Source organism: Hyperolius riggenbachi, chromosome 3 (genome assembly GCF_040937935.1).
Source record: "Hyperolius riggenbachi isolate aHypRig1 chromosome 3, aHypRig1.pri, whole genome shotgun sequence".
Taxonomy (NCBI): domain Eukaryota; kingdom Metazoa; phylum Chordata; class Amphibia; order Anura; family Hyperoliidae; genus Hyperolius; species Hyperolius riggenbachi.
In genome coordinates, this window is record NC_090648.1 from 328,448,364 (window position 1) to 328,470,431 (window position 22,068).

Below are 22,068 nucleotides of genomic sequence, written 5' to 3' on the forward strand. Positions count from 1 at the left end.
CGTACTCAGAAGAAGTAGTATAATGTGTTTTGGGGTGTATTTTTACATATAACCATGCTGGGTGGGAGAAATATCTCTGTAAATGACACATTTTTGATTTTTTTTACACACAATTGTCCATTTACAGAGAGATTTCTCCCACCCAGCATGGGTATGTGTAAAAATACACCACAAAACACATTATACTACTTCTCCTGAGTATGGCGATACCACATGTGTGACACTTTTTTGCAGCCTAGGTGCGCTAAGGGGCCCAACGTCCTATTCACAGGTCATTTTGAGGCATTTGTTTTCTAGACTACTCCTCATGGATTAGGGCCCCTAAAATGCCAGGGCAGTATAGGAACCCCACAAGTGAGCCCATTTTAGAAAGAAGACACCCCAAGGTATTCCGTTAGGGGTATGGTGAGTTCATAGAAGATTTTATTTTTTGTCACAAGTTAGTGAAAAATGACACTTTGTGAAAAAAACAATAAAAATCCAATTTCCGCTAACTTTTGACAAAAAATAAAATCTTCTATGATCTCGTCATACACCTAACAGAATACCTTGGGGTGTCTTCTTTCTAAAATGGGGTCACTTGTGGGGTTCTTATACTGCCCTGGCATTTTACGGGCCCAAAACTGTGAGTAGTCTGGAAACCAAATTTCTCAAAATGACTGTTCAGGGGTATAAGCATCTGCAAATTTTGATGACAGGTGGTCTATGAGGGGGCAAATTTTGTGGAACCGGTCATAAGCAGGGTGGCCTCTTAGATGACAGGATGTATTGGGCCTGATCTGATGGATAGGAGTGCTAGGGGGGTGACAGGAGGTGATTGATGGGTGTCTCAGGGGGCAGATAGAGGGGAAAATAGATGCAATCAATGCACTGGGGAGGTGATCGGAAGGGGGTCTGAGGGGGATCTGAGGGTTTGGCCGAGTGATCAGGAGCCCACACGGGGCAAATTAGGGCCTGATCTGATGGGTAGGTGTGCTAGGGGGTGACAGGAGGTGATTGATGGGTGTCTCAAGGTGTGATTAGAGGGGGGAAATAGATGCAAGCAATGCACTGGCGAGGTGATCAGGGCTGGGGTCTGAGGGCGTTCTGAGGTGTGGGCGGGTGATTGAGTGCCCTAGGGGCAGATTAGGGTCTAAACTGATGGGTAACAGTGACAGGTGGTGATAGGGGGTGATTGATGGGTGATTGATGGGTAATTAGTGGGTGTTTAAAGGAGAGAAGAGATCTAAACACTGCACTTGGGAGGTGATCTGATGTCGGATCTGCGGGCGATCTATTGGTGTGGGTGGGTGATCAGATTGCCCGCAAGGGGCAGGTTTGGGGCTGATTGATGGGTGACAGTGACAGGGGGTGATTGATGGGTGATTGACAGGTGATCAGTGGGTTATTACAGGGAATAACAGATGTAAATATTGCACTGGCGAATTGATAAGGGGGGTCTGAGGGCAATCTGAGCGTGTGGGCGGGTGATTGGGTGCCCGCAAGGGGCAGATTAGAGTCTAATCTGATGGGTAACAGTGACAGGTGGTGATAGGGGGTAATTGATGGGTGATTGATGGGTAATTAGTGGGTGTTTAGAGGAGAGAAGAGATGTAAACACTGCACTTGGGAGGTGATCTGATGTCGGATCTGCGGGCGATCTATTGGTGTGGGTGGGTGATCAGATTGCCCGCAAGGGGCAAGTTAGGGGCTGATTGATGGGTGGCAGTGACAGGGGGTGATTGATGGGTGGCAGTGACAGGGGGTGATTGATGGGTGATTGACAGGTGATCAGTGGGTTATTACAGGGAATAACAGATGTAAATATTGCACTGGCGAATTGATTAGGGGGGGGGGTCTGAGGGCAATCTGAGCGTGTGGGCGGGTGATTGGGTGCCTGCAAGGGGCAGATTAGGGTCTAATCTGATGGGTAACAGTGACAGGTGGTGATAGGGGGTGATTGATGGGTGATTGATGGGTAATTAGTGGGTGTTTAGAGGAGAGAAGAGATGTAAACACTGCACTTGGGAGGTGATCTGATGTCGGATCTGCGGGCGATCTATTGGTGTGGGTGGGTGATCAGACTGCCCATAAGGGGCAGGTTAGGGGCTGATTGATGGGTGTCAGTGACAGGTGGTGATTGATGGGTGGCAGTGACAGGGGGTGATTGATGGGTGACTGACAGGTGATCAGTGGGTTATTACAGGGAATAACAGATGTAAATATTGCACTGGCGAATTGATAAGGGGGGGTCTGAGGGCAATCTGAGCGTGTGGGTGGGTGATTGGGTGCCCGCAAGGGGCAGATTAGGGTCTAATCTGATGGGTAACAGTGACAGGTGGTGATAGGGGGTGATTGATGGGTAATTAGTGGGTGTTTAGAGGAGAGAAGAGATGTAAACACTGCACTTGGGAGGTGATCGGATGTTGGATCTGCGGGCGATCTATTGGTGTGGGTGGGTGATCAGATTGCCCGCAAGGGCCAGGTTAGGGGCTGATTGATGGGTGGCAGTGACATGGGGTGATAGACGGGTGATTGACGGGTGATTGACGGGTGATTGACAGGTGATTGACAGGTGATTGACAGGTGATCAGGGGGGATAGATGCATACAGTACATGGGGGGGGGGGGTCTGGGGAGAATCTGAGGGGAGGGGGGGTGATCAGGAGGGGGCAGGGGGAAGATTAGGGACTAAAAAAAAATATAGCGTTGACAGATAGTGACAGGGAGTGATTGATGGGCGATTAGGGGGGTGACTGGGTGCAAACAGTGGTCTAAGGGGGTGGGCAGGGGGGGGTCTGAGGGGTGCTGTGGGCAATCAGGGGGCAGGGGGGGGAAATCAGTGTGCTTGGGTGCAGACTAGGGTGGCTGCAGCCTGCCCTGGTGGTCCCTCGGACACTGGGACCACCAGGGCAGGAGGCAGCCAGTATAATAGGCTTTGTATACATTACAAAGCCTTTTATACAAAATACATGCGGCGATCCGGGTGCTAGTAACCCGCCGGCACTTCCGAACGGCCGGCGGGTTACAGCGAATGGGGGGCGGGGCCAGTCCCCGGCGGCTGACCGCGTCACGAATGACGCGATCTCCGCATAGCCACGCCCGCAGCCGCCCCCGCCGATGGGCGTATTGCGTAGTGTTGGGCGAACACCTGGATGTTCGGGTTCGGGCCGAACAGGCCGAACATGGGCCAGATGTTCGGCATGTTCGGCCCGAACGCCGAACTCAATGGAAGTCAATGGGACCCCCGAACATGGGGGCCCTATGGGGTCGCAGGCATAAGGGGGGAGCATGCCCCGGTCGCGGGGGGGGTCAGAAATTCCCCCCACCCCCTCCGCTAGCGCTCCCCCCTCTGCCCGCTTCCCCATAAAAAAAGTTATAGTACCTGGTGCCTGGTGGCTGGCAGTGGAGTGAGGAGGAGGAGGAGGAGTCCGAGTAGCAGAGTGGCGTTGAGGCCGGGCAGCGGGCGGTTCAGCGCTAGTACCCTTGTGGTACTTCCGCCCTTTCTCTGACCTCACGTCCTCTGCATACGAGGGTACGCATCACGCGTACCCTCGTATGCGTCATCACGCAGAGGACGTGAGGTCAGAGAAAGGGCGGAAGTACCACAAGGTACTAGCGCTGAACCGCCCGAACCGCCCGCTGCCCGGCCTCAACGCCACTCTGCTACTCGGACTCCTCCTCCTCCTCCTCACTCCACTGCCAGCCACCAGGCACCAGGTACTATAACTTTTTTTATGGGGAAGCGGGCAGAGGGGGGAGCGCTAGCAGAGGGGGTGGGGGGAATTTCCGACCCCCCCCGCGACCGGGGCATGCTCCCCCCTTATGCCTGCGACCCCATAGGGGGGCAGTATTCGGCCGAACAGGGCCCTGTTCGGCCGAACAGGGGCCCTGTTCGGCCATGTTCGGCCATGCATTCAACAGTTCGGGTGAACCCCGAACAGTTTGGCCGAACACCACCAGGTGTTCGGCCGAACTCGAACATCACCCGAACAGGGTGATGTTCTGCAGAACCCGAACAGTGGCGAACACTGTTCGCCCAACACTAGTATTGCGGTCGTTTGGGCCCGGACTTTGCCGCCGCCCATCGGCTGGGGGAGGTCGTCAAGTAGTTAAGCATGCAATAACTTTTATTTCTTGTTTTTGTGCAGACTTTTTCATATGTTATTTACAAAATACATTTTTGGAAGCTACCAAGAAAAAAAAATGAGTGATTTATTGGCCTCGTTTAATTTTTCTGTCTTAATGTGGTCTATGGGCCAAGGTTTGCCTAAACTCACCAATGCTTCTCTTATCTCCTGCACCTCCATGTCTATATGGAATAGGTTGAGGTTTTTGAGAGGCTTTTAATCCAAAGTTCCCCTCTGGCTTCCATATTTGGCAATCCGGGCTTTCCTCCAAGCCTAGAATCAGGAGCCATATTATGGTGGAGGTCTAGCAGATTTCTACTCCTCAAACATTTATTGATAGAGAGAAGGACATCCACCTGGGTGCAATTTGGGCAACTAACTGCCTTCCCTTCCTCCAAGCTTTTCTCAATTACATGACTGGCTACGCTCCATACAACCCTACTCAGCTTCACCTGAAACGAGGGCCTACTTTGAGTTATTGGGCCATATGCAATTCACTTTTTCTCCTGAGTTTTTTCCTAGGAGATTATTTTTCATCTTCGATAAGAATACATTTTTAGCACTTTTCGATGGAGAAAGTACCAAAAACAAGGTGAAAAAGTACTGTCAAAATTATTTTGAGTATTTGTTTGGTTGTTTATGGTGTAAAAGGCATTTTATTTTTCTCTTGCACATGAGTCCAGACTACCTCTAAGCCCTCTGAATCTCGGCCCACCTCTACATGTAAACAAAACATTACTTTTGAACTGTACTCCTGAAGATATGTAATTGTGATACCTGAGCTGTTGGCCTGTTACCTTCTGAAATATGTGTTCTTCCTTAACACTGTTATACTATGACCTTGTATATGCCTGTACTTGACTATATCCTTATATAATAAACTTTTTCTTGGTTAAAAGAAAGGCATTTTATTTACAAGCTGTGAAAATATCACCTGGGAGAAAAAGTGAATTGCATATGGCCCATGGTGTGAAAAGAGGGCACTAGAAGCAGGGTTGATATCCTAGTTTTACTTATATTTATTATTCTGACAACCGCTGGAGATGTCCAAGCTACCAGGAATGGAGCAATGGGAACAGGATTTGGGTTCATCCTTCGAGTTGCTTGCTGGTCCAAATGCTGTTTAACCCTGTCAAAAGTAGAGATGTCCCGAACGGTTCGCATGCGAACTTATTCGCGTGAACAACGCGGGTTCGCGTTCAAGTCAAATCGCGAAATTTATGCGGGTCCCCCCCCCATACAACTTAATTGGGCTAAACTTTGACCCACTACATCACAGTCAGCAGACACATGGCAGCCAATCAGGCTGCACTCCCTCCTGGAGCCCCCCTTATATAAGGCAGCAGCGTCGGCCATGTTCTCACTTTGTGAGCAGCTGTATTAGTGAAAGAAGGGAGAGACATTGGAGAGATAGGGAAAGCGATAGTTAGGAAGTCTGTTAGCTTGCACCTTGCTGATATTTATTGATAAAAAGCACCCCAAAACAGCTCTTTTGAGAGCTAATGTTCTTGTGAGGTGTTTTTTTTTTGTGTGTGTGGCCCACTGACACTGCATATACAGCCCTGTCTGTTGCAGCTGGCACTTGCTAATTGCTATACTGTGCCAGGCCCAGCACATTCAGTGCCTAGTGTGACTGCTGCACATTGTATCATAATACCAGTCACTGCATACCTTTCACTGCACCTGTGTGACCGCACGCTGTTTTATATACCAGTCACTGCATATCTTTCACTGCATCTGTGTGATCGCACGCTGTTTTATATACCAGTCACTGCATACCTTTCACTGCATCTGTGTGACCGCATGCTGTTTTATATACCAGTCACTGCATACCTTTCACTGCATCTATGTGACCACACACTGTTTTGTATACCAGTCACTGCATACCTTTCACTGCACCTGTGTGACAGCATGCTGTTTTAAATACCAGTTACTGCATACCTTTCACTGCATCTGTGTGACTGCATGCTGTTTTATATACCAGCACATTCAGTACATCCATTTTCACTGCACCTGTGTGACTGCACATTGTTATACCAGCAGTCACTGCAACCTTTTCACTGCACCTGTGTGACTGCACATTGTTATACCAGCAGTCACTGCAACCTTTTCACTGCACCTGTGTGACTGCACATTGTTATACCAGCAGTCACTGCAACCTTTTCACTGCACCTGTATGACTGCATATTGTAATTCCAGCAGACAGTGCATACCTTTCACTGCATCTGTGACTGCACATTGTATTATACCAGCAGTCAGTGCATACCTTTCACTGCACCTGTGTGACTGCACATTGTATTATACCAGCAGTCAGCCAGGCCGCAATTATTTTTCAAGAAAGGCGATACCCAAGTGGTGTCATCTCTGGCACACAGCATTGGGTTAAGGGTCCATCTGACCACAGATGCCTGGTCTGCAAAGCACGGTCAGGGCAGGTATATTACTTATACAACACCTTGGGTCCTTCCTTGGATGTGTGGTGGTAGCCGTTTATCAGGCTCCCACTCCGGACCAGAATCGAAACCCTGATTCCCCGGCCATTACCCGTAGTCACCGTGGTACTGAGAAAGTAATATGGAAAGTTTATCACATAGTTGAATAAATGGCAAACTTGCCCTCCATAACAGATTCTTGTTGAAGGAACTGAACAGACAGCAGAAAAAGTGATTTAAAAAAATAGATGTAAGCTTTAACAATGGTACAGAAAGAATCATCAAATGTTGATAAGGCAGTCAAACATTACCTGACATCACTGAGGAAGAGCAATCTCACCATGGTGCGCACCAGTCCAGCACGGCCATCACTACACAAACATCTGTTTGTGGTGCGTTATGCAGTGAGTTTGGTCTGTCAGTGTGAAGCAGTACACTAATTACACTACCTGATCGATGTACACACGCAAGATGTTATAAAGCACTTTATGCCTCCAATTTAGGAATGCAATGTGATTTCTGCCTTTTAGGGATTATAACCCTGCTGTGCGTCAAATCCGGAATTTTCCCGGGGACATTTGGCGTGCATCCCTCTTCGCCATGCCCCCTCCAAGTGTTAGACCCCTTAAAACATCTTTTCCATCACTTTTGTGGCCAGAATTAGTGTTTGTAGTTTTGAAAGTTCGCCTGCCCATTGAAGTCTATTGCGGCTTGCGATGTTCGCCGGTTCGCGAACTCTTGCGTTTGCAGTTTGCGAACTAAAATCCGCGAGTTTGCGACATCTCTAGTCAAAAGGAAGTAGTTATAATTCACATATTGAGACTAATATGAAAGTCCTCCTATGCACCTACCTCACTCCATAGGATAACTCCAGCAATTCCCAATTGGTGCTTCAGACATTGCTCCTGGGTAAGTATATAGGCTTACATATGGTGATACTGCTTTGTGGTTCAAAATTTCTGCACTACTAGGTTCTTTCCTTGAGACTACTGTGTCTCCATATCCCTGGATGATTCTGTTAGGAGACAAACCCTGGCAATGGAAAGACACTTTAGCATTAAAACAGTTACGTAAAATCTTATAGCAGAGAGGCTGTTTGTTATTAGGGATGCTATTTCGGATTTCACAGATTTGAAATTAAAAAAGTGTACAAAGTGTACCAAAACCCAGACAGTGGCATTCTGGATGGGGAATCAAGGGCAAACTGCCCCGCAAAAGATACATATTTTGCACAGAGATGGGGGGTTTTTAGTTGCCCTAGTGGGCAAATAATGACCCCATGCAACTAATAACTGTCCCCCAAGGCAACTAATAACCCTCTCCACAAGCAAATAATGTCTCCCCAGGCAATTAATAATGCCCCCCCCCCTCCCCAGGCATCTAATAACCCTCTCCCCCAGCAACTAATAACCCCACAACAAAAAATTATGCCTGCTATTGGTAGGTAGCCACAATTCCCATAGCGGGTGGCCCTGGTGCCAACTATTAAGCACGTGCCCATCTTTGGTCACACTACAATTAGCTGCTCCATTCACCCACTATAGGTAGCTACAGTTCCGCTAGCAGGCAGCCTCGGCGCCCGCTGTTTAGTGCACGCCTCTTTATGGTTGCGCTACAATTTTGCTGCTCTGTTTGTATGTCCCTATGGCAACTTGATACAAATAAACTCAATAACTAATTTGCAACATGTCATACTAATTGTTCTTTCCATTGTAGGTTTAGACCTTAGGTTGTGTTGAATAGTGAGGGATGGAACCCACTAGAGTGCTTTTTGAGCGTTTATGGAGCGCTTTAAATCACTAGCGAGTTCCCTAAATGCTCTGCCAATAAAAATAAAATTAACAAACTCCACAGTATCGATTGTGATTAGCAAAATCGCAATTGCAGGACATGTAGCATTTTGGGGGTATTTGTGCTTCAAAGTAAAGTATATAAGCGTTGACAAATCACTCATGAATTGTTACACAAAGCAATTTGTGTGTGTATTTAACCACTTTCTCTAGCTCTACGTCCAGGAGGCCATATGCTCTCCCGCGCGCTCCCGCGGCCGATCGTGTGTGTGCATGTGCGCTCTCGGCCACGGACCGTTAGCCCAGGAATCAATGAATCGGGCCATGGTGCCCGATCACTGATTCCTCTCCCCCCGCAGAAAAAGAGACAGCTTCTCTCGGAAGCCTCGCTTTTTCTGCCTCCTACGCCCCCTACGTCCCTCTAAGCGTACATGTTACGCTTAGAGTGGCGTCATGTAAACCTAAGGTTGCCATCTCGTGGCCAAAAAGTAAAAGTACATCTACATAAAAAAAAAAAAATAAACATATATTTGCATTAAAAAAATTACTATTTACATCCCACGCTCCCAAAAATACCCAAATAAAATGTTTAATAATAAAAAAAAACATTACAATAAAAAAAACACACAAATATATACCTAAGGGTCTAAACTTTTTAAATATCTATGTAAAGATGAAATATTTCTATTTTTTTTTTTTATTATAAGCTTGTAAATAGTGAAGGATGCAAAACAGAAAAAATGCACTTTTATTTCCAAATAAAATATTGTCACCATACATTGTGATAGGGACATAATTTAAATGGTGTAATAACCGGGACAAATGGACAAATACAATACGTGGGTTTTAATTATGGAGGCATGTATTATTTTAAGACTATAATGGCCGAAAACTGAGAAATAATGAATTTTTTCAGTTTTTTTCTTATTCTTACTCTTAAAATGCATTTACAGTAAGGTAGCTCTTAGCAAAATGTACCACCTAAAGAAAGCCTAATTGGTGGCGGAAAAAACAAGATGTAGATCAGTTAATTGTGATAAGTAGTGATAAAGTTATAGGCTAATGAATGGGAGGTGAACATTGCTTGGATACATAAAGTGAAAACGACTGAGGGCTGAAGTGGTTAAATTATTGCAAACCGTTGCAAAAATTATAATAATTTGAAAGGACTAATCAGAATTAAAGTTGCTAATCGCAAATCGCTATCACAATCACTGGCAAAAAGCTTACACTTTTTAAAATCGCTACCAAAATCGCCGGAAAACGCTTATGAAATTGCTCACAAAACGCTAATTAAAAATGCTAGCGATTGTGATAGCGCTTTGCGATTTATAATGGGTTACAGGTCTGAATGGGGGAGAAAAAACGAAAACATGAGGACCAGAGAGCCAAGTCCCTTCTAACTATTCCCCCCAGCAACTTATTTGTTCTCCATCTTTTAGAATAATTCTGTTGAATTGCGCATCTTCACTGCTTGCATGGTTATTTCTTGAAAAGTTGGCACTGTACAGAAGCATTTTGCAGTATTAGTCACATCATCTGCCAACTCATTCTCTGAGCAATGTAATGACTCAGAAATCTGCATAATTCCTACTTAACAAGCCTTCAGCAGTGACTTAAGCTATACTCTAATTGCCCTGTTCATGTCTGAAGCTAATTAGTTGACACCTGATAATGTTGTTGCAGATAATTATAAACAGCAATACTGTCTGGGCTAGCAGAAAATGTTACCATGGTGCCAGCTGAGAAATATAGAGCATACCGAGTAGAGGTATTAACTTAACAAATATTTTGACACCTCTCTTCTATTTGGTGTAATGGCTTAAAGACAGCATGGTGTCTGTCCTAATCTGAAAAGTGTTAATTCCCTGAAATCACCATTAAGGTTTCACTAGTCTGCATCTAATTGACAGATTATCTCTTGTGAAAACAAAAGCTTAATGATCTAGTTAGGGTTACTAGTAGCTTTCATTTCAAAGCAAAAGGATTTTTTGTTTGTTTATTTCAGTGAGATCTTTTGTGATGTATTTCTGTAAATATTTCTATGAATGGCAACATCCATCTCAATGCATTTACAGTCTTTAACTGGCATTTGCACAAACGTTGCAGTCAATCGGAATTTCTGGGACATTTGCAGTAGACAGTTTGGGTCCCCATGGGGCTGAAAACACGACACAATGACAAAATGATGGGAACCGATGCCAAAAGCTTTCTGCTTAATTGCAGAAAAACGTTCAGTATCAGCTAAATGTGCCAGCTACAGATGCTCAGGTAAACTGCCCCTAATCTCCATTCTATGCCTGCTACTGTCTCAATATTCAATGGTCCAACCAGCACTGGCAGTTTCATAAAAGCAATCTTCTTTATTAAATATCACTTAAAGAATACATGAGAGAAAAATGTTGATCTACTTACCTGGGGCTTCCCCCAGCCCCTAGAAGTCTCTGTGTCTCTTATCGCAGCTCTGCTGGCAGCACCTTCTCTGTGGTCCCCTCCATAGCGGCGGTCGGCCTCTTCTGCACATGCACGAGTGTGCGCATGTGCCGTGCTCACGTGGTGGGAGCGTTCTGTGAATGTGTAGTACCGCCAGCGGAGCTGCGACAAGGAACACAGAGACTTCAAGAGGTAGGAAGCCCCAGGTAAGCAGCATTTTTTATTTTTCACTTATGTTTCCTTTAACATTTTGGCCTCAATTCACTAAGCTTTATCAAACACTTTATCAAACATTTGATAATTTACCTCATGGGTAAAATTTAATTTTGAATTCCCTGAGGTGTTATATATTTATCAAATGTTTTATCGATAAAACATTCAATAAATCTATAACACCTTAGTGAATTCAAAATCAGATTTTACCAATGAGGTAAATTATCAAACATTTGATAAAGTGTTTGATAAAGCTTAGTGAATTGAGTCCTTTGTGTACAAAGACACAAAAGGGGTGTATTCTCAAAAGGCATCATGCACATTACACAGTTTATGTATCTTGCATTACACATGCAATGTGTTTGTTGCTTGTATAACAAGCATTATACTAGTTGCATAACGCAGGTCAAAAAAGAAAAGGATGCTTTGTGTGTAGATTTGCAAGTTCAACATCTGCAAGGAGTTTGTATGTTCTCCCTGTGTTTGTGTAGGTTCCCTCCGTGTACTCCGGTTTCCTCCCACATCCCCAAAACATACAGATAAGTGAATTGGTGTCCCCCTAAATTGGCCCTAGACTATGATACATGCACTACACAATACATACATAGACATATGACTATGGTAGGGACTAGATTGTGAGCACCTCTGAGGGACAGTTAGGTGACGATATACTCTGTACAGCGCTGGGTAAGATGTTAGCGCTATATAAATAATGATATACATTGCATAACACCTGTTAAAATTTTTGTGCATTGTCTGAGCACATAAAATGTATTGACTTTTTGGGAGTGCACCCCTAAAGTAAACTGGGCAGTGGGCACCATAACACAATAAATATATAAAATGAACCTCCCCGTAAGGAAGGTTCATAAATGGTGTTGGGCTGTTGCAGGTGTCCAGGCTTTAATTACCTTCAGAAGTCTGCTCCTACATCTGTATACGGCCGTTCTTCATCTCTGTCCCTGCCTCAGCCACCGTAGATTGCCAGGGCCATGGTTAAATCGCGACTCTGGCTGGCAAAGTACCTGCCAGGAGATGTAGTCCATTAATGTGATTACATCATCAAGCTGGATGGTTGTTTTTGCAAAAGAGCTCCTAAAGCTAGACAAGGACTGTGATTTCACAGGGACTGAATGAAGCAGTAAGTATCAGATTTGTTTGTGGGTTATACAGTGAGAGGCATTCAACTAAATTGCTGATAGAAGCTATAAATACTTGTAAATGTGTCCATATACAGTATGTATTGATTTTCCCAATGAATTCCTAGCAGATTCAATACCTCTGATCAAATCTGCCAGAAATATGTGCCCCATCATTTCAGTTCAATCCTAATTCAATATTATTGATCTAACCGAATGGAAGATCTTGATTGAACGGGTCCTTGCAGAAAGGGCGACCGGTACATCGATGGGTCACTGCATTGAGCAGTGGAGCACTGCAGTTGGATAGATTTTCATGCTGAAATCTATTGAGTATCTATGGACAGTGTGTGGAAGGAACAGATCCCTCTCTGATCACATTCTGATTACAGAGGGATCTATTTTTGTATTATTATTTTTTTGCCACATCGAGTGGAAATCTATAAATATATGGGCACCTTTACAGAGAAGTAACAACATCCACACAGACTGCTGCAAATAATACAGCATGGGCATCAGTAGGGAATACAAATCAGAATCCTCCTACAGATGTGGAAAATGTACGTCCTGCATGTGGCAGTGCGGATCTGACAGGATGTAGGCTGCAACGCGCTACTGCTGCTCACACCGATCATGCTGCTCTGCACCTGCCACAGCTCACTCGCCCTACCGTCTATATGATGGCAGAGCTGTGTGAGACGGTCAGGAGCCGATTTCATTGGCTCCTGATGCTGTCATCACTGTAACCGAATCCCATTGGCTTACATTGATTGACAGCATCAGGAGCCAATGAAAGCGGCTCCTGAACTGCTCGCACAGCTCTGCCATCATAGCGACAACAGAGAGAGGGACCTGCAGCTGGAACAGAGCGACGTGACTGGTGGGAGCGCCGGATCTTTTCGGCAATTCGTCGGTTAGCGGCGTTACGGTACTAGCAGTCTCTGATCCTTAAGGGGGCAGAGACTGCTGTGTAGATTCGTCAGATTCGCACCATCTAAAATTCTTTATTAAGTAATAATCATTAAAATGTTACATCATAAAAGTATATATGTGGGTATCTGTGAAGTTGATGACGCACAGGCGTTTCGGGCTGCCTCAGTCCTTTTTCAAATCATGACAGACCCACAATGAGAATACAACCATTCGAGTTACTTATAAAGGTCCAAAGTGGACCACATAGAGAACTGATCATTTGCATATATGCAAATACATATAACAACATGCACCAATGACAGTACATCTTATAACACATAGTTGATTCAACTTATATATGTCACTAAAACATTCACACAGAGGTGGTTACTATGTTATAAAATGATAGGACACTCACCAATAGGTCTATCCGGGTAAAAAACCCGGAAAAAAACAGATAATTCTCAAATGATCATTGTGTCCAATGAAAATCAAGCCTACAGCGTCCGCCGCAGGACTGGATATTGAACACCAATCAGGAGGCGCATCCCACTCACCGTCATCCCCATGGCCAATAGTACAGGGCGTGTAATTAAAAAACTGGCCAAACATATAATGGCCGACAGCGTCCGCTAAAGAACAGGCAAAGGACACGTGATCGGAATCCTCCGTATCATATGTCCAATGAACGCGGAGTTATTCCGGCACATCAGAGCCAATAGGATAAAAGCCGGATGCGTCCGCCACCAAGACTAGCAGTGGGACACGTGACCGGACTCCTCCATGCCACGCGTCTCCACTCACCAATCACTGCGCCGCCTACAACGTCCGCCTCGGACTGCCGTCGCTAGGAAACCCTGACTCGGGAACTACGTATTTACGGGTACCTCGAATCACATACCCCAGCCCGCAGGGACATTTTAGTAAATAAATAACAAATCTGGAGTCGCAATCAAAACGACCTTTACCGGAGACACCTTTACCCACCCCAGCCGGGGGACAAAATTTAAGATTGGAGGTCGTTTTGATTGCGACTCCAGATTTGTTATTTATTTACTAAAATGTCCCTGCGGGCTGGGGTATGTGGGTAAAACAACGCAGGCGATCAAAGATCGCATTGCTTCTCATAAGTCTAATATTTGTAACAAGATTATGGACTTATCTGTTTCGGAACATTTCTGTACTCATAATCATACTGTGTCACAATTAAGGGTACAGGTAATTGAGGGGATTCCATATCCACGGAGAGGGGGTAATAGGGAGAAAATGCTGGCTTTAAGAGAAAATTACTGGATTAATAAACTGGATACATTAGTTCCCAAAGGTCTCAATAGAGACTATGATCTTACTAATTTAATCTAAAGTTGTGGAAGGACTTGATTATGTTGCTGTGCATTTTACAGGGGTGACACTATTGGGGGCACTAGGTTGGCAGAAGTATGTCTATTTGTAATTAGTCCGTTGGTCGGATTTTATCATCTAATGTCTACATATGATCTGCCATCCTGGTGTCCCTTAAGGTATACATTAGGCGTGTAGCCTTCTGCCCGTATGGACACATGGCTAATTTAGGTATGGGGCGTGATTACTTCTCCGTACATCGTTGTAATGTGCGGGGTGGGGAGTAGGTGGAGAGACCACATGATTCGAGGTACTCGTAAATACGCAGTTCCCGAGTCAGGGTTTCCTAGCGACGGCGGTCCGAGGCGGACGTTGTAGGCGGCACAGTGATTGGTGAGTGGAGACGCGTGGCATGGAGGAGTCCGGTCACGTGTCCCACTGCCAGTCTTGGTGGCGGACGCAGCCGGCTTTTATCCTATTGGCTCTGATGTGCTGGAATAACTCTGCGTTCATTGCACATATGATGCGGAGGATTCCGATCACGTGTCCTTTGCCTGTTCTTTAGTGGACGCTGTCGGCCATTATACGTTTGGCCAGTTTTTTAATTACACGCCCTGTACTATTGGCCATGGGGATGACGGTGAGTGGGATGCGCCTCCTGATTGGTGATCAATATCCAGTCTTGCAGCGGATGCTGTAGGCTTGTTTTTCATTGGACTCAATGATAATTTGAGAATTATCTGTTTTTTTTTCCGAGTTTTTTACCCGGATAGACCTATTGGTGAGTGTCCTATTATTTTATAACATAGTAACCACCTCTGTGTGAATGTTTTAGTGACATATATAAGTTGAATCAACTATGTGTTATAAGATGTACTGTCATTGGTGCATGTTGTTATATGTATTTGCATATATGCAAATGATCAGTTCTCTATGTGGTCCACTTTGGACCTTTATAAGTAACTCGAATGGTTGTATTCTCATTGTGGGTCTGTCATGATTTGAAAAAGGACTGAGGCAGCCCGAAACGCCTGTGCGTCATCAACTTCACAGATACCCACATATATACTTTTATGATGTAACATTTTAATGAGTATTACTTAATAAAGAATTTTAGATGGTGCGAATCTGACGAATCTACATTGCCGTGTCTTGTGACTCCAAAGACGATTTCAGCACATCTATTATAATCCATCGGTGTGGTGACGATTGTGGATTCTGGGGGCAGAGACTGCTGGTACAGAAGTAGTTAATAATAATCATAGTTGTTGCTGTTATTGTTATTATTATTTAGTATGCATATAGACCCAACTTTTTCCTGTGCCAGTTTAACTACTTTGGCCTCCTGGACGTACTAGCTACGCCCAGGAGGCCATGTGCGCTGCCGCGCGCCCCCACGGCCGATCGCGCGCATGCACGCGCACTCCCAGCCCGGCAATCAGTGAATCGGGCTATGGTGCCCGATCACTGATTGCTCTCCCCCCGAGAAAAACCGTCAGCTTCGCACGGAAGCTGAGGTTTTTCTGTTTCTATTTCTCCCGGCGTCACTCTAAGCGTCCGTGTTATGCTTAGAGTGACGTCATTGTAAACAAAATCATGGCTGCCATCTTGTGGCCAAAAAGCTAACTGCATGAAAATGCAAAAAAAAAATTTAAAAATAGACCAATATGTACAAAAAAAAATTGATTTGCATCCCACCCTCCCAAAAATACCCAAATAAAATGTTTAATATTAATAAAAAAAAAAAAACCCATTACAATTGAAAAAAAACACATAAATATTTACCTAAGGGTAGTGTTGGGCGAACATCTAGATGTTCGGGTTCGGACCGAACAGGCCGAACATGGCCGCGATGTTCGGGTGTTCGACCCGAACTCCGAACATAATGGAAGTCAATGGGGACCCGAACTTTTGTGGTTTGTAAAGCCTCCTTACATGCTACATACCCCAAATTTACAGGGTATGTGCACATTGGGAGTGGGTACAAGAGGAAAAAAAATTAGCAAAAACAGCTTATAGTTTTTGAGAAAATCGATTTTAAAGTTTCAAAGGGAAAACTGTCTTTTAAATGCGGGAAATGTCTGTTTTCTTTGCACAGGTAACATGCTTTTTGTCGGCATGCAGTCATAAATGTAATACATATAAGAGGTTCCAGGAAAAGGGACCGGTAACGCTAACCCAGCAGCAGCAGCACACGTGATGGAACAGGAGGAGGGTGGCGCAGGAGGAGAAGGCCACGCTTTGAGACACAACAACCCAGGCCTTTCATGAGGTCAAGAAGCGTGCGGATAGCATGCTTTGTACCGCCATGCAGTCATAAATGTAATAAAGATAAGTGGTTCAATAAACAGGGACCACGCGGCAACGCTAACCCAGCAGCAGCACACGTGATGGAACAGGAGGAGGCGCAGGAGGAGAAGGCCACGCTTTGTGAGACACAACAACCCAGGCCTTGCATGAGGACAAAAAGCGTGCGGATAGCATGCTTTGTACCGCCATGCAGTCATAAATGTAATAAAGATAAGAGGTTCCATAAACAGGGACCGGCAACGCTATCCCAGCAGCAGCAGCAGCAGCAGCACACGTGATGGAACAGGAGGAGGCGCAGGAGGAGAAGGCCACGCTTTGTGAGACACAACAACTCAGGCCTTGCATGAGGACAAAAAGCGTGCGGATAGCATGCTTTTTACCGCCATGCATGCAGTCATAAATGTAATAAAGATAAGAGGTTCAATAAACAGGGACCGGGCGGCAACGCTAACCCATCAGCAGCAGCACACGTGATGGAACAGGAGCAGGCGCAGGAGGAGAAGAAGGCCATGCTTTTTGAGACACAACAACTCAGGCCTTGCATGAGGACAAAAAGCGTGCGGAAATAGCAGCAATGCTTTTTGCCGCCATGCAGTCATAAATGTAATACAGATGAGGGGTTCAAAAAACAGGGACCGGAAACGCTAAACCATCCCAGATGTTCATTGGTCATGTTACTTGGTTGGGGTCCTGGAGTGTTGCGTCGTCGTTTCCAATCCAGGATTGATTCATTTTAATTTGAGTCAGACGGTCTGCATTTTCTGTGGAGAGGCGGATACGCCGATCTGTGATGATGCCTCCGGCAGCACTGAAACAGCGTTCCGACATAACGCTGGCTGCCGGGCAAGCCAGCACCTCTATTGCACACATTGCCAGTTCGTACCAGGTGTCTAGCTTCATGCCCGGTTTCAGGTCCAGCGGTGCCAGCCACAAATCCGTCTGTTCCTTTATTCCCCTCCAAATTTCCTCCCCTGTGTGCTGCTTATCCCCAAGGCAGATCAGCTTCAGCAACGTTTGCTGACGCATGCCAACAGCTGTGCTGCACTGCTTCCACGATCCTACTGCTGCTGGTGCTGGGTTAGCGTTTCCGGATGAGGTACAGCTTTGAGATGCGTTGGAGGAGAAGGAGTCAGAGAGGTAGGTGCTGCTGTTGTTATCCAGTGGGAGGGACGGCGGTGCAGCTGTTTGCGGCGTGGGCAACACCCGCGCCGTAGCAGGTGAGGAATCGCTGCCAGGCTCCACAAGGTTCACCCAGTGCGCGGTAAGGGAGATGTATCGACCCTGGCCGAACGCACTCGTCCAGGTTTCAGTGGTGAGGTGAACCTTGCAGGCAACGGCATTCTTCAAGCTTCGGGTTATTTAGCTGACCATGTGCTCATGCAACTCAGGCACTGCAGAGCGCGCAAAGTGGTAGCGGCTGGGAACCACGTAACGTGGGATGGCCACTGACATCATGCCCTTGAAGCTGTTTGTCTCCACCACTCGATATGGCAGCATTTCGCAGGCCAGAACCTTGGCTATGCTGGCTGGCTGTTACTGCCACGGCCCGGGGGTCATTTGCTGGCAATTTCCTCTTGCGCTCAAATATCTCAGAGACAGACAACTCAACCGTAGGGCTGCACACCGAAGGGCTGTTGGTTGTTGTGTTTGATGAACACTGGGAGACCTCAAGAGCACTAGTCCGGAAAGTGACAGTGTCAGCATCGTCTGATGTTTGTGAATGTTGTGAACCACGCAATGGCTGGGCTACTGCTGCTGCTGAGGCGGGTCTGGTGGTGAGTCTGGTGAACCCAAGGGAGGCAGTGTTGCTGGTGGTACCCTGTCCTGCCGCGTTTGCCCACAGAGTGGGATGTTTGGATAGAATGTGGCGGCTCATGCTGGTGGTGGAGAGGTTGTTAATACTTTTCCCCCTGCTCAGGCGGGTCTTGCACACCTTGCAAATCGCCATGGTAACATCCTCAGTGCAGTCTTCAAAGAAAGCCCAGACTTTGGAGCACCTGCCTTGCTGGCGATTTCTGTTTGCGCCTCTTTTGCCTCTCACTTGAACTTCCATGCTTGCGGTGCCTGAAATTGCGCGCCGCCTACCTTGTGGCACAAGGCGAACTCGTGCAGCAGTGGGTTCCTCAACAGACTCATCTGTGCTGCTGCTACGACGGCGATGTTCTCGTTCACAAACAAAATCTGGGTCTATGTCCACATTGTCCATACCCTCCTCTTCCATCTCCTCAAACTCGTCATATGTCATTGTGGGGGGCCGCCGCCGTGGAGTAGAGCTCCCCAGAACAACCTCTGCGCAGCTCACTCCAACGTCGTCTGGTTATCTGGCAGTTGTGTGCGTGGTGTCGCTGCCGGTTGTGTCAGCTTTGTGCCCACTGGCTCCTTGTAACTGGCTGAGGACTCGGACCTCGTGCGTGATGTGCTGGTGCTGCTTAACCCACTGCTGGACGCTTGAGAGGTCATCCAAGTAATTATCTGGTCCTGTTCTTTTGGATCTGTGAGGGTTGTTGTCCTGGACAACATGGGCGGTATTGAGTGGGTTTTCTTGGGTGCTCCCCTGTGGCCTGTACGTGAACCGTCAGGGGAAACACCTCTTCCCTTGCCCCTCCCTCTTTCACCGGATTTCTTCCTCATTTCACTTATCCTTAAAGTACACGCTGACTGGCAGCAGTACAGTGGCAGTACAGAAATGCTATACAGTGGTGGGTGAGCGGTGTACCAATTTGTCAGCAGCGACACAGAGCACAATGCTATACAGTGGCGGGTGAGCGGTGTACTACTGTTCCCAGCAGACACAGAGTGGAAGTAAACACAATGCTATATAGTGTGGCTGAACCGTGTACACAGAGTGGCATTAAACACAATGCTATATAGTCTGCTATATAGTCACCCCGAACAGGGTGATGTTCTGCAGAACCCGAACAGTGGCAAACACTGTTCGACTAACACTACTGGGAGGGAACGCAGATTTTAGTACCTAAACACACGATACAACATGTTTTCCGGGGTTGGACTCTGAGGCACATACAGATGGTCCCGATCATCATCCTCTTCATACAACTCTTCTCCTGAGTCTGACCCACCCACCACCTCTGCCACCCCAACATCGCCAGACACAGACCCCTCATCGTCCTCAACATTAACTTGGGATGCTGGCCTGAGCCAGACCTCCTCCTCCACATCAGGCCCCATCATCTCCTCAATGGCAGCCCTCATTAATCGCTCTGGCGACGGACCGATGGACACAACGTTCTCCTCCGGGGAGGGCTGCTGCTGACCACTGGCTGCTGGGGTGGATGTTATAGCTTGCGTGGGGCGTTGGCTGTTGCTGTTGTTGGGAGTGCTGCTCACAGCGGAGGTCTCTGGGGAACTCATGTTGAGCTCATATAGTGGTTGACGGTGAGTGGAGTATTACTGATCCCAGCAATATACACACTGACTGGCAGAGTACGCAATGCTATATAGTCTGGCTGAGCGAGCGGTGTACTACTGTTCCCAGCAGAATCAGAGTGGTAGTAAACAATGGTATATAGTCTGGCTGAGCAGTGTACACAGAGTGTCAGTAAACAATGGTATATAGTCTGGCTGAGCGGTGTACACAGAGTGTCAGTAAACAATGGTATATAGTCTGGCTGAGCAGTGTACACAGAGTGTCAGTAAACAATGGTATATAGTCTGGCTGAGCGGTGTACACAGAGTGTCAGTAAACAATGGTATATAGTCTGGCTGAGCGGTGTACACAGAGTGTCAGTAAACAATGCAATATAGTCTGGCTGAGCGGTGTACACAGAGTGTCAGTAAACAATGCTATATAATCTGGCTGAGCGGTGTACACAGAGTGTCAGTAAACAATGGTATATAGTCTGGCTGAGCGGTGTACACAGAGTGTCAGTAAACAATGGTATATAGTCTGGCTGAGCGGTGTACACAGAGTGTCAGTAAACAATGGTATATAGTCTGGCTGAGCGGTGTACACAGAGTGTCAGTAAACAATGGTATATAGTCTGGCTGAGCGGTGTACACAGAGTGTCAGTAAACAATGGTATATAGTCTGGCTGAGCGGTGTACACAGAGTGTCAGTAAACAATGGTATATAGTCTGGCTGAGCGGTGTACACAGAGTGTCAGTAATCAATGGTATATAGTCTGGCTGAGCGGTGTACACAGAGTGTCAGTAAACAATGGTATATAGTCTGGCTGAGCGGTGTACACAGAGTGTCAGTAAACAATGGTATATAGTCTGGCTGAGCGGTGTACACAGAGTGTCAGTAATCAATGGTATATAGTCTGGCTGAGCGGTGTACACAGAGTGTCAGTAAACAATGGTATATAGTCTGGCTGAGCGGTGTACACAGAGTGTCAGTAATCAATGGTATATAGTCTGGCTGAGCGGTGTACACAGAGTGGCAGTAAACACAATGCTACATATAGCGTGGCTGAGCGAGGTGCACAGTGGCAGTGCACACAATGCTATATTAGTCAGGCTAAGCCGTGTACACAGAGTGTCAGAAAACACAATGCTATATATAGCGTGGCTGAGCGAGGTGCACAGTGGCAGTACACACAATGCTATATATAGCGTGGCTGAGCGAGGTGCACAGTGGCAGTACACACAATGCTATATATAGCGTGGCTGAGCGAGGTGCACAGTGGCAGTACACACAATGCTATATTAGTCAGGCTAAGCCGTGTACACAGAGTGTCAGAAAACACAATGCTATATATATAGCGTGGCTGAGCGAGGTGCACAGTGGCAGTACACACAATGCTATATATAGCGTGGCTGAGCGAGGTGCACAGTGGCAGTACACACAATGCTATATATAGCGTGGCTGAGCGAGGTGCACAGTGGCAGTACACACAATGCTATATTAGTCAGGCTAAGCCGTGTACACAGAGTGTCAGAAAACACAATGCTATATATATAGCGTGGCTGAGCGAGGTGCACAGTGGCAGTACACACAATGCTATATATAGCGTGGCTGAGCGAGGTGCACAGTGGCAGTACACACAATGCTATATATAGCGTGGCTGAGCGAGGTGCACAGTGGCAGTACACACAATGCTATATATAGCGTGGCTGAGCGAGGTGCACAGTGGCAGTACACACAATGCTATATTAGTCAGGCTAAGCCGTGTACACAGAGTGTCAGAAAACACAATGCTATATATATAGCATGGCTGAGCGAGGTGCACAGTGGCAGTACACACAATGCTATATATAGCGTGGCTGAGCGAGGTGCACAGTGGCAGTACACACAATGCTATATATAGCGTGGCTGAGCGAGGTGCACAGTGGCAGTACACACAATGCTATATTAATCAGGCTAAGCCGTGTACACAGAGTGTCAGAAAACACAATGCTATATATATAGCGTGGCTGAGCGAGGTACA